The sequence below is a fragment of the Physeter macrocephalus genome, unplaced genomic scaffold (genome assembly GCF_002837175.3).
Source record: "Physeter macrocephalus isolate SW-GA unplaced genomic scaffold, ASM283717v5 random_784, whole genome shotgun sequence".
Classification (NCBI taxonomy): domain Eukaryota; kingdom Metazoa; phylum Chordata; class Mammalia; order Artiodactyla; family Physeteridae; genus Physeter; species Physeter macrocephalus.
The window spans coordinates 3300-16995 of record NW_021146070.1 but is presented as its reverse complement, the minus strand read 5'-3'; positions in this window follow the sequence as shown (position 1 = coordinate 16995).

Genomic DNA, 13696 nt, shown 5'->3' with positions numbered 1-13696 from the left:
ATCTTGTAAAAATAGCTCCCGGCTCCCGGAACTCCTCGCCCCTCGATCCCGGGCCAGCGGACGGCCGGCGGGACTGCAGCCATGGGCGGTGCAGCCGGCCTCGGGGAGCGGGTCCGGGGGTCTAGGCTCCGTGGGCTTTGGCGCGGCTCGGAGTCCAGGGCAAGGCGGGCCGGGGCAGCTCTGCCCGAGGGGCTGGGCAGCGTCCGGGGCGGGGGTGAGAGTGCCCCGCCGGAGAGAGAGGGCGGTGGGTCAGGTTCCCCGACCCCCAAGAGAGGGGAAAGGAGGGCGCTGTCCGCAGTGAGCCAGCCCCAGCCCGGGCGCGTTTCCACTGTCGCGCCCTGTGCGGTGCCCAGGATCCTGGCCCTTCGCGATGCCCTGGCTCGCTTCCCTGCCAGAGCTCCAAGGGGCTCCACCGGGCCACCGCCGCACTTGGGGCGCAGGCCTGTGCCCAGGGTGCCCCGGAGGCCTAGCTTTTCCTGCCTGGCAGCAGCGATGCACACATCCAAACCTCGGCTTAAGGAGACCCTGTCTGCCCCAGATAGCTCCGACGACTCACCAGTCCCAGAGAGCCCCTTTGGCTGCCGTATTTGTGTTTCCACCGACTCTGCTGACATGCCAGGTCAAGTGTTAGCATCTCGGGAGAGCACCCTGTACCACCCTACTTTGAGACCTGAGAATCACCTGCCCACAGGTAAACCACTCCTCCTGCACTAGGCCCTGTAGACGCACTTGGGCCTGAAACAAAACGTGGCAGGAGCTTGGAGTCGGTGGCACCGTAGGTTACAAACACCAGTGCCCAGTCCCCGGTTTCCATCTCCCCTCACTCTGATTCGGTTGTCTTATTCTGGTTTGTAAACACACAACCAAGGCTCATCCTCTCCAGGTGCCAAGGAAACTGAGCGTGCATTTCAGATGCACACAGATCTGGGGCCGAGCTGCTCTGGAGGAGGGGCAGCGGAGACAGAACGGACGGTGGCTTCTTCCCAACTGCAGCTTATGAGGCAGAAAGATGAAAATGGGGTCTAGGGGGCTGGAAATGAAAATGATAACCATTTATGAGTAAAACCCAAAATGTTATAGAAATCCTTTCCTACCACCTTCGTTTCACAAGCTATGATAAAATAGGCAGTTTTGTTGGTATTGAACCATGTGAGAAGACCACATGTAGATGGCAGGACCAGCCATCCCTCCTTTGCAACTCCCGTGGTGGCAGTAGTTTCCCAGACTGGGTCCAGGGTTGGAAAAGGCCTTGTGGATCATTCTGTGCAAACTGCCAGATGAGGAGACCAAGGCCTGGGCTCTTGACTTCGCCAAGGCAGAACCTACATGCACACTGCCTTCTCGAAGCCCAGTGCCAAGGGCTGAGGGCCTGTGTGCTCTCTCTCACTGCACCCCCCCCCCAAACACACGCTGTTTTAATTTAATGGGGAATGAAGTTGTAAGCGACCTGAATTCAGTTGTGAGAGAAATTCAACTCAAATTGAGTTGGACAAAAATGGAAATATATTCACTGACGTAATGGAAAAGTTCATGATTACGATTCTGTTCAGGCATGGCTAGAAGCCATGGAGCTCAAAAGAAGTCTTTAGACCAGGTCTCTCTCCATCTCTCTTCTGTTTTCCTAATGGCAGCCCTGGGCTCACATCCTTGGTGTAGATCCTAGAAAGAAAAAGGTGCATCTCTTTCCCAATAACTGGGACAAAAGCCTGAAGGACACATCCTTCTGGCCGGTCCGGCCCAGCCCTGCATCAAGTACTACTGTCCAGAAGGATGGAACGCACTGATGGATGGGGCCCAGGGGCTAAACCTGGGGAGGGGTGGTTCCCAAAGAAGAATCCGGCATCTGTTCCCTAAAGGGCTAATGGGGGTGAGTAAAAGCAAAAATAACAGATGTCGGTGTGATTTAGAATGATTTCATTTCAGTTCTTGGGAACCCTGGGAAGACAGGATTTTGTGTTTGGGGAGTGATTTTTCTGGCTCTCTTCAAGGCCTGTCCCATAGATGGCCACCTGCTCATGAGACTGTTTCTTCTCTCCTTCCTCTGTGCTACAGACAGCACCTAGGCTGGGTGCCAGCCCGAGATGGGCCTTAGATTAGTAACCTGGGACCTGGGCATCTGGAAAAAGACAGACCAGACTGGAACCCTCTTGATCTGGCTCCCACAGACGATCTTGCTGTAGGATGCCTTTCTCGTATTTGCATCTATCCCCTGTCAGATCTTGCTTTTATTTTAAGGATGGTAGGAGGGCAATATTTTAGTAAAACCTGCGATGTGTTGTCCTGGTGCTGAACTAATTCCCGCTGGCTGGGGTTTTGACTGCAGCACCGCACTTTGCACCCCCTGTGACGGGGTTTAGTAATAAAGGGCTGTCTGTTGTCCAGTAGCAAAAGCAGATTAATAGACATTAATGGAGCCTTCGAGAACAGGGCCATTAAACGGCAACTCACCATAATCGAATAGCAACCGTGCTACAGTCTAATTTCACTCACCAGGTGACAAGTTGAATTTACAGTGGATAATTTAACTTCTAACACGTAAAAATGTCATTTAACTGAGTCACCTTTCCTTCCAATATGAATTTCAATTGACAACTCCCGGAAGTATGAAAAGGAAAGTAATGTTTACCAAGACGTCAGAAATGCAAGGCCCCCTTCGAGCCATGGACATAAGTGTCGCCACTAACGGTCTGCGCTGTGTGGACAGATTGGATCGGGGCTATACATTTCCCACCATGTTCTAGCCACGTGGCAATACCTAGGTGACCATTTCTCGAGCTCCCCATCTCTAAAATGTATCTAACGCAGGTGGAGATTGTGAAGATGAAATGAAATAATACACGTCAAGTGTTTGGCGCGGTGCCTGGCACACAGTAAGTGCCCTATAAAGGTTACCTGTGATACCTGCAAAACAACAACAACAAAAAAAGCAGTTTTATAATGGACACAGTCATTTGAGTCTCAGTGGTCGCCCAACCGGCAAGTATTCCATGGAGTGGAAAATACTGGCTGCAGTGTGCTACTTTCTTCATTTTAATTAATCAGCATAAGACATTTCTCAAAGAATAACAGGTACCTGTGTCTTGCCTGAGATGAATTTCACGTCCAGCAACAGCGTTATTTCCTTTCCCTTCTCTTCTGCATCGAGATGGCTCTACACCCAGAAAAGAACTCAGTTCTTGTAAACTTGAACTCAGTTCAAGTAAACAGAATGCGGTCACTTGGCAGTGATTTTGAAATTGTATCCTAAAATATTCTCTTTTTTTTTTTTTCCTTGAAGGGCTTAGAAATCAAGTGTGCCACCGATCAAAATAACTTTTGAGTGGATCCAGCAAAGAGAGCAATATATTCCATCGTTACTATCTTTGCTTTAGGAAGGTTGATGACATAAGATGCAAAGTTGAGTGTGAATAAGGATAAATATCAGAACACGGGTGTGTGTGTGTGTGTGTCCACGTGCACGGAGTCTGTGTGATTATTTGCTTTTTCTGATGGGATCCTTGGGTTCAGGTCCACTGCCCCCTGTGCTTAGCTATTATAATACAGGAGTGCCCTCTACTGAGCTGCTTGTATACGAGATGAAAGCCTCCACAGAGGCAAATTTGCCTAGTGCCCAGTAAAAGTTCCATCATATGTATTGAACGAATGAATGGATAAGAGATTCCCTAACCTGGTTCTCTATCTGGAGCTATGGGACTAGATCTTTTAGAGCCCCATTTGTTAAATGGAGAAAGTGCTTCTCTTTGGGGCTCAGAGCCTGGGGGCGTCGATGCTCTGAGGCAGTCTTGGTTCTTGTTTCCAGTGCAGACTAGGAGGGGTTATTTGCCAGGAGAGGGGACCAGGAGCCTGGCAGAGTATGCAGGGATGTTACCAGGAAAGCTGTTCAAAGAATCACAAATTAATGGAAGAGAGAGGAAATCAGCATGCAGGAAACCCAGCTGAGATAAGAGATCGGAAGAAGTCAATGTTTGCATCTAATTCAGAGGGCAGGCAGCCATAATGGGAGAGGGGACCAGAAGTCGAGAATAAAGGAGGCCAATTAGGCAGAGAAAGATCAAGGCTTGAAACTGCGGAAGCCTGGTGGTCCGGGATGGAAGTTCTTTGGTGGGAGTGTTTCCTTAACGAAGCTCCCCACCCATACTCCCAGAGTCCTAGGGAGGGCCGGACACAGCAAGTGTCATCACTGGAGGAGTGCCCACCTCAGGGGACACAGGGAAGGGACGAAAAGACACTGGTTCCCAGGGGAGTTTTGTGAGCAGGGCAGTAGATTTTGGTGGAGATAAGTACGAATCTGTGATGCTTGCGGCCTTTTGCTTCCTTCAAGGGGTCCGAAGCCTGGAAATAAAAAGGATCCACTCTTAATTTATCCCTCCCCGCCTTTCCCCTTTGGTAACCGTAAGTTTGTTTTCCGTGTCTGCGAGTCTGTTTCCGTTTTGTAAATAAATCCGTTGTATTAGTTTTTAGGTTCCACGCGCAAGTGAGATCATATAATATTTGTCTTTTTCTGACTTCCCTCAGTATGATAAATGCAAAAGAAGCTGAAAAAATATATATGTATAACTGAATCACTTTGCTGAATACCTGAAACTAACACAATATCGTAAATTAACTGCACTTCAATTTTAAAAAATCTATTACTATATTGTCCATTCAAGTTCATGGTTTTCATGAAAAACCAACAAAAAAATCGCAGTTCAGGTTGCCCTATTTCTGACTTTTGTGAAGCAGCAAGGCTGAAACAACTCAGGTTCTCATTTTCCCGACAACCACTACTCAGAGAATTTAGTGGTTGTTTATGTTTTTTTCCCCATTCCGGCCTTCATTATTAATGGTCGATCTCTATTATATGCCTGGGACAGGTATGAAAATTTAGAAGTCATTATCTTTCCTGTCAATGTTATTTTCAGATAAGATTCTTATATAAGATCGTTTTAAATCTCTCCTTAAAACTTAAATTTCATCGCTTAAGTGAACTTTTGTCAAGGACATTAAGGCCCGACACGGAACTCAGGGCTGTGAGAATGACAGAAAACCCTCACTTTTTAGTGCCAGTCCTTTCAGCTGAAGGGGAAGAAAAAGCTTGGTATGCAAAAGTTATTTCTGATTCCTTTAATAATTCAATCACCGTAATTAAATTTCGACTCTAATAGCTACGGTGAAGGAAAAAAAAGGGGGGGGTGGGTAACAATAACTCCCGGTGTCTGGTGTCCTGCACCACGAACCAAAAAGTATTTGATGGAAACTTGGATTCCTTTGCTTTCCCTTCCCCCTCCTCCCCAGGTGAACTGAGATGCCTATTATTTTCATTTAATTAAAACCTAGTCGGCTGGACCCGAGGGAGATGGAAACAATTGTGCCTCTGTGCCTCTGTCGAGCCCTGTCGGCTCTCTTAACCTGGTGGAAGAGGGCCAGGTGTGATGCCAACTCTCGCATTGTCTGCTGTGTGGTCACTCAGGATGACTCTTCCCTTCGAATACAAGGCTCCCTGTGGAACTGTCCTCTCTGGGAGTACGGCGCAAACATCGCGATAGAGTTCTTTGGTTCCTTGCTGCTTCTGTTAGAGACATAGCCACTCGAGGTGATTATTTCCTCCTTCTGAGTTACACTGTGCTTATATAATCTAATCCTTTGCTTCATCGGTCATAGAAAATCCCTTTCACTTTCTTGCCCCTGCCCTTTGCAATCTCCTAAATCCTCTATCCTAAGGTCCTTGGTGACCAAAGGAAAAATGCAAGGCCTTTGGGTTCCTTGCTTACCTGGCCTTTCAGTGGACCCTGCTGAGTGCCCTATCCTTCTTAACATTTTTCTCTAAGAAAACCAGCTGGCCTGGCTAACTGGCAGTACTTCCCTCTCCACACGCTGCTCCAAAGATGCAGGACGGATTTGTGCTGATAACCGTCTGGAACGGAGGTACATCATCCATCAGGACCTCCAAACAGGAGGCTACAGAGCCATGTTTCCCTCCCGTGTCTGATCATGGCCTAGACTTGTCCTCATCAGTCATCAGTCTACAGAAGGCTAGTGGCCCCCAGTGGTTGGTTTTGGACCTTCTCCTCCTCTTGTCTCTGGGTAGTTAATCGCATCTACCTTTCAGGATTTCTCCGTCTCCGTCACCGCCAAAAGCCAGAAGCTCCCAACAGAGAGTATTAAACTCAAAGCTCTGTCTATATATGTCTCCACCAGGCTTACTGAGCAAGTGCATCCAACTAGCAGTAGATCATAGACAAACTCATCTTTCCCTTCTGTCTGCTCACTCCCTACATCGAGTCAACCCGAATCCAGATAATCCTATTTTGAAATAGCTCTTGGAATTAAAACTATGAGCCCTTTTAAATCACATTTATTGGTTTTTTTCTTCCATTCAAGACAAGTGCCTTTATTCATGTCTTTGATTCATGTGGTACTTACTTCTATTTTTGCATGTGGAAAGGAGCAAACTTCATCCGGTCATGTGCTCTGTCTACTCTGCTTGCATCCCTGGGGAAGAGGGTAGCTAATCTGATTGGCCAGAGCCTAATACTTCATTGGGTTACATCTCACTAGCATCCATCAGTGAGGGGAAGTGCCTTCAGGAGTTGATGCATCGTCTGTCTCCACCAGCCACAGGGTAGGTAAGCTCTGTGGAAATGGCCTTCTTATAGTCAGAGGTAGAGAAGGCAAGCCTCACTTGCATCCTTGGCCTAAGCTGCTTTCTCCAATCTAGCTTTTACCACAGAGTTAGCAAGAGATGGGGAATTGGTCACCAATGTTTTCCCAGCGTAATAAAGCAACGCTACCTGGTCCATACGGGGAGGTGATAAGCAAAGGGCTTTAGGCCTCAAAACTCAATTCTCAACCCCTAACATGACCAAGGAGGGCATTCCAGGAAACTCTGGCATCCAAAGAAGAATATGAGGGGACATGACCTCCACACAACATAGAGAAAACTCCAGAGAGAGAAGAGACCCAGATAAAAAGTCTCCAAGATGAGATGAAAGGTCTATTGGAGCAAAAAAATAAAAGCACAGCGAAGTGAATTTAGTCCCCTCCTTTTTCTAGTTTTTGATATTTTCAGCCTAGTCAAAGACATCCCAGTATTTATGGGGGGTCCAACCCTTTATTTGTTCAAAGAGGAGCCAGCCTTTCTCTCTTGAGAAACTCATGTTCAAGAGCGCAAAGACGGAAATGACTAAACGGCCATATTTTAGTTTTAGGTAAAACACACAATTTAACGTCCGGAAGGTACAAAGGGGTATCAGTGAAGAAGTCCCTTTCCTACCGTCCCTCACCCCCCATCCCCGCCAGCTGCAGCTTCTCTCCCTAGAGGTGACAGCAGTTATCAATGGCTTGAATCTCCTTCCAGATAACGAATTGTCCTTTTTCAGAACTACACCTTAGAGAAAATGTATTTATGCTTCTCAAAATTCCTAAGCAAAGGAGGCAAAAGAGAGAGCAGTGTCATAAATTGTTCTGATAACAGGTAGCCCAGAAGAGCTAAAATATGGCCATGGAATATCAAGGTAAAATTCTCCAGAGAGGTACTACAAGCTTATTGGAGAAAGGAATAAGCTCTCAGATCTTTCCTACAGCCCTGCGCAGACCAGGAGCCCAGGGGAGCTTTTGATCCCAAGAGCAGCTGGGTGCTGGGATCACTTGGTGGCACTTCTAGGGCACCCACGCCTTGGATCTCAGCCTTTTCACGCTGCTGCTGGACACCTGCCGTCCAGGAGACTGGGCTTCACTCCATCCACCGTGGCTGCTGTCCTGACAACTGGCCAGCCACTCGGAAGCCCCTCTCCCTGTCCCCTGCACCTGGACCTACAGCTGCTGGTCACATCTCGTTAGACCCGGATGCAGCCTTGGTTTGCCTGATTTATGATGGACTAGCAGACAGGAGGAGCAAGGCTCACTGGAAACGGTAGTGAGAAAAGTCCAGAAAACAAGTCAGCAGTTTTCCAGTCTGTTATGGCTTAGGATGAAAAGATAAAGCAAAACAAACACAAAGCAATGAGAATAAATTTAATTTCTGTGATCGAAGTTTACTCTTATTGAATTCTAGCTTATTTATCTATATTTCTTAACTTGATTTTCAACGTGCTGCTCATGGACCATGTCTTTGTTATGATTTTATCTAGCGCTAAGTGGAGAAAAGAACTGAATAAAAACAACCCTGGGTTTTTCCTTGCCAAAGAAGTCATAAATTCAGATATGAAAATTAGACTTCAGGGCAAAGTGATGGTTCAAGAAACCAGGATTAATAGTACATGTAGCCACAGAGACAGGGAGTTGGTTGTAGACAGAAGCCTTCCCTGAAGAATTGTTGATACTAGTCAGAAACTGGAATGCCCATCTGCAGCAAGATTATTAAATAATCTAAGCCATGTGATCAAAAACTTCAGAGCTATAAAAGGAGTGAGATGAATCTGTGTGTGTTGATATGATTAAGACCACCCAGATATTGATAACTAAAAGAAACATAGTATACAAATGCCCCCAGCTCCATGAAAAATTGTGTTTGTGTATATATATGCATACACATATGCATATGTGTGCGGGGCATTTTCCAAAGATATACACAAGAACACAAGAAACTATTGGTAGTGGTTATCTCTGGACCACGGAACAGAGTATGTGGGATGGAAAAGAGACTCATGTTTCATTGTATATCTTCTGTACTGTTTGAATTTGCTTTCCACGTGCATGAAAATATTATTTTTGTCATAACGAAGTCCAAAAAACCCACTTAGCTAATAATGAATGCACAAAAAGAAAAAATGCCTGCATACATATGCAGATTTAGAAAGCTCTAAATTCTCTACTGCATTCTAGAAAGAATTAAAATAAATATAACAAAAGTCCAGAAAGTGAATTACACCAGCAAATATCAAATATCCATAAATAAGTGATTCATGTTCAGCTGCGCGAGATCCATAAAAGTCGCCTTCAAGCATGACTGAGATATGGGGCTTAGGAAGCGTTTCCAGGGGCAAATTTATGGAAAGCATCATTTTCGTCTAGAGCTGCTATTCTGCTACCTCAAGGTCAGGCTGACAAGGTTAAACGTAACATTAACATTTAGAAGTGCTCTCCCTCGGAGGTGGAAGTACAGCTCTTCTGAAACCTTTAAAACCTTTTGGGGAGGGGTCACTGCCAACATCCCCAGTTCTTTGCAGGTTTTTAAATGATTCTGTCCAGGGCTGACTCTGAATATGAAACAGTGGGACAGAAACATGCCCAAGATACTAGAGACATTTTTTGCTAGTACTTAAAAATTAAGAATCATCCCTTCTGCTGTGTGTGCATGCAAATTATCTCTTATAATGACATTTCATCTACATATCATTAACACTTTATCACACGAAAGTGGCGGAGAAGTAGCTTCCCAGCAGAGTCTCTGCTGGAAGTGGAGAACTGATGTTACACAAGGTATTTCCAGGCTTTCTGGAATTGTCTGGGCCAAATGAAGCACAGCAAGGAGGCAAAGTTGGATCTTACGGTTTGCACGAGGCTCAATATGGAGGCTTATATATACACTACCAAACGTAAAATAGATAGCTAGTGGGAAGCAGCCGCATGGCACCGGGAGATCAGCTCCGTGCTTTGTGTCCACCTAGAGGGGTGGGATAGGGAGGGTGGGAGGGAGGGAGATATGGAGACATATGTATATGGGTAACTGATTCACTTTGCTATAAAGCAGAAACTAACACACCATTGTAAAGCAATTATACTCCAATAAAGATGTTAAAAAACTATATATCCCCTAAAAATATATATATACATGGAGGCAGATTTTCCGTGTGGAAAGGGCACCCTCATTTGTAAAGGGTGAGTGTTATTTATGTCCTGATCGCCTACGACACGGGTGCTAAGTTGCTAAACCTGTACAATAGCAACAGACACTCAATGCTCCTTATGGAAGTAACATTTTCCTGAAGAAATCATCCTTCAGACCATTTTAAATTTAACTTCTTAACAAATCGGTATGAGGAACTGAAGTGTGTGGGGTAACACGCTGTCCTTCGGGGAACATTTGAGTCTCGCCAGAGACGTCAGCCACGTCGTGATGACTGGTATTGATCACACCACTCAGGCCAAACTGACCTTTGCCCTCTCCACAATCATTTCAGTAAACTCATTACTTTTTATTTCTTTTTAGGCTGGTAACCGAGCAGGAGCCTATGGGGCCTTCCCGGGACAGACCCCTCCCCCATGTCCTCTGCTGTGGCTCCTCTCTGAAGTACCCAGATAACAGTATCTGACGCACATTTCCTGAGTTGTTTTACAGATGCTAAAACTCCCACCAAATGGAAGAAATTAACTACTTGATGACCATGAGCATGTAGCTCCCAGACCTACTGGAGCCTGAGGATTGATAATGTTAACCTTTGTGACACCACCCTGTTACCTCATCATCAACCAATCAGAGAACTGCGCACGAACTGATCGCAAACCCTGGGATGCCCCTCCCTCACCTGGCCTTTAAAAGTGCTTTGCTGAAACCCATTGGGGAGTTCAGGTGTTTTGAGCACTAGCTGCCAGGACTCTGTGCTTGGCACCTGCAATAAATGCTGCCCTTCCCTTCACCACAACCCAGAGTCAGTAGATTGGATTTACTGTGTACCGGCAAGAAGACCCAAGTTGGGTCTGGTAACAAGGGCACTGTAAAGAAGCTAGTTAAAGAAATTAATCAGCAAATTTGATTTACCCAAGGTTTGAATACAGAATTATTTGCCTAATTTTCTCATTTTAGAAACTTCTGTCATTGTCACCAATACATAGAGTTGGTAATGATCTAACAAAGTCAGGCAATTCTCCGAGTCACCTGTGTCTCGTGTGATCTTATCATTAAGTTGGTGACATCATCATTTCTTCTGAGTTTTAGAGTTTTATTTATTTATTTATTTTTGGTGAAGCCATTCTCCTAATAAACACCCTCTGCAACAGAGAATTAATGTTTTTCATCCTGTGTTTAGACTGCTTGAAATGGAATGGGGTTGTATGTATAATCTCTGAGAAGTAAGCATAATCTCCTAAAGTAAGCAACAATCAAGAGTAATAGTATAAGGAGCCAAAGAATATTATTTCCACAGTTAATCTCATTTCTTTAAATTCCCTGGACCTGTATTTTTCTACTCCTCAAGTTACTTTTAGTGAAGAAAGCTCCCTCACTTGTTACATGGATGACTGAGCATAAAATATTTTCTTGGTGTTGGACATGCATGAACGTGGCTGCGCATGTTCATCTGTAGCAGATGACCGTCCTTCATTTATTCACAAACATCTACGAAGATTTGAGTGTGCCCCAACCGTTTGAGCATTTGAAAATGGTGATAATGTTACCCAGTCCAAGCTCATGTTGCTCACTGCAAGACAGGCCAATAGCTAGAGAGGAAAGTTGTTGGGACAAGGAATAGCAACTTTATTTGAAACTCCAGCAGACTAAGAAGATGGTGGACTAATGTCCCCAAAACCCATCTTACCGGAGTTAGAATTCAGGCTTCTTTTATACCATAAGGGGAGGGGTGTGGTTGGTTGCTGCAGACTTCTTGGTGTGGGAATCCTTTGTGCTTACGTCTGTCCACGGAGGTCAGGTCATGATGTTCCTGTAAACCTCCAACAGGACAAATGTTATTCTCTGTTCTGCAACTTTTTATCTCTCTGTGAATGAAAAAGTGTTTATACCTTTAAAGGTCAGAGCCTTGAGAAGGGCCTATCCTGTATATTTCAGGCTATAGGCCACATTCTTAACTTGTAGCAAAAGCAATAGAAGTGAAAGAAACAGATCCAACATGGAGTCAGATTTGCTCTTCCCTATTACAGTTGTGGGAAAAGAGGGCTTTACAATATGTCCAAGGCATGATCCTTCTACTCAGGAAATTTACTATCTGGCCGGGGAGTTAAGTAATTCCACATTTTTAGAAAATGCATCCCTTTCATTTCTCCTCTTGTTGTTTTCCTTTGTTCCCATTTACCTCTCCCACTTCACTCTTCCCTTTTTTCACATTTCCCATTCCTTTTCTTCCTCCCTTGTCCTCTTCTTTAAAAAAAAAAAAAATTTATTTATTTATTTATTTATTTATTTTTGGCTGTGTTGGGTCTTCGTTTCTGTGCGAGGGCTTTCCCTAGTTGCGGCGAGCGGGGGCCACTCTTCATCGCGGTGCGTGGGCCTCTCACTATCGCAGCCTCTCTTGCTGTGAAGCACAAGCTCCAGACACACAGGCTCAGTAGTTGTGGCTCACGGGCCTAGTTGCTCTGCGGCATGTGGGATCTTCCCAGACCAGGGCTCGAACCCGTGTCCCCTGCATTGGCAGGCAGACTCTCAACCACTGCAGCACCAGGGAAGCCCCCCCGTCCTCTTCTTTTCTGCTAATATCATACAATACAATAACCAAAGGAATTAATCTGGTGCCGCTGGGGGTATTTAGGGCCGAAGAATGGTCCCCTGCTCTTTGGGGTTAGGCAGCCCCATTGCCTCCTGCATCCCTGTCCTCCACCCACGTTGTCAGCAAATGCTCCCTCTCTCATGTATCCCATAAGGCCTGCAGTGGTCCCAGCCTTACGAGCCCTTCTCCCCAGCCCTCTCCTCGAGCCGAGGCCCACGTTGCCAGCCTGGGCTGTGGGACAAGGCTAAACCAGTCTTCCCATCTCCACGTCCAACTCCACAAGGAACGGGAGGACTTTCACACACTCTTAAACTGCAAAACGTCCTGGTCACCAGCCCAGGGTTGTATGCCCGCATTGCTCATCCCTGCTGCTGTGTGATGCTGTGCGCTCATCAGTGGATGTTCACTAGCAGGTGTGCACCCGAGTCACGATGTAACAGTCCACATTGGCAACATAGGAAAGAGTTCAGGTGAAATACCGGAAATGAACAAACCACCATTTCAAATAGGAATACAAGTTTTAGGGAAATAATTCAATCCAACCTCCAACATTAGCTCTAGACTAGTGGATCACAAGAGGGGCGGTGTGTGATGGGGAAGGCTGTGGGTACCTCCAAGCACCACAGGTCCCCCCAGGCATCTGCCTGGGGGGAGCATCCCAGATCATCCCCTCCTCCCCATCATTGAAATATACGTTTTCTTTATCGTCTGTTCATCGGGTATTGAGTTTCCACTGTGTGTAGAGGACTCTCTTGGCCAGATTTACAAATCCTCTCAAAATACAGCCCCTGTTCAAGTCTCACCTGCCTCAGAACAACTCTCTCTCTCTCTTCCTCTCTGTTTTTCTCCCTGCTTCTTTGTCTCTGTTTCTGTCTTTCTCTGTTTCTCTCTCTGTCTCCATCTCTCTCTCTGTCTCTCTCTCTCTCTCTCTCCACCTCCCCACCCCCAGAATCTTTCCCTCTCTCTCTGTCTCTCTTCCTCACCCCCTCCCATATGCTCTCTGTCTCTCTGCATCTCTGTCTCTGTGTCTCTCTGTATCTCTCTCCAACTGTCTCTGTCTCTCTGTATCTCCCTCTGTCTCTGTCTCTTTGTCTTGTCTCTGTCTCCCTCTGTGTCTCTGTCTCTCTGCATAGCCCTCTAGCTCTCGCCCTGCAGTTTTACTCCTTCCTCTCCCAGAAGAGTCTCTGCTTCTCCCCACCAGCCAACCCTCAGTTGGCCAAAATCTGTTATGCCCTTCCCTTCCTCCCATCTCTGAACCTGCCCTGGGAAAGGGCACCTCCTAATTGCTGCACACACTGGATCTCTGTCAATCCTTATCTTACTTGTCCCTGTGGCAT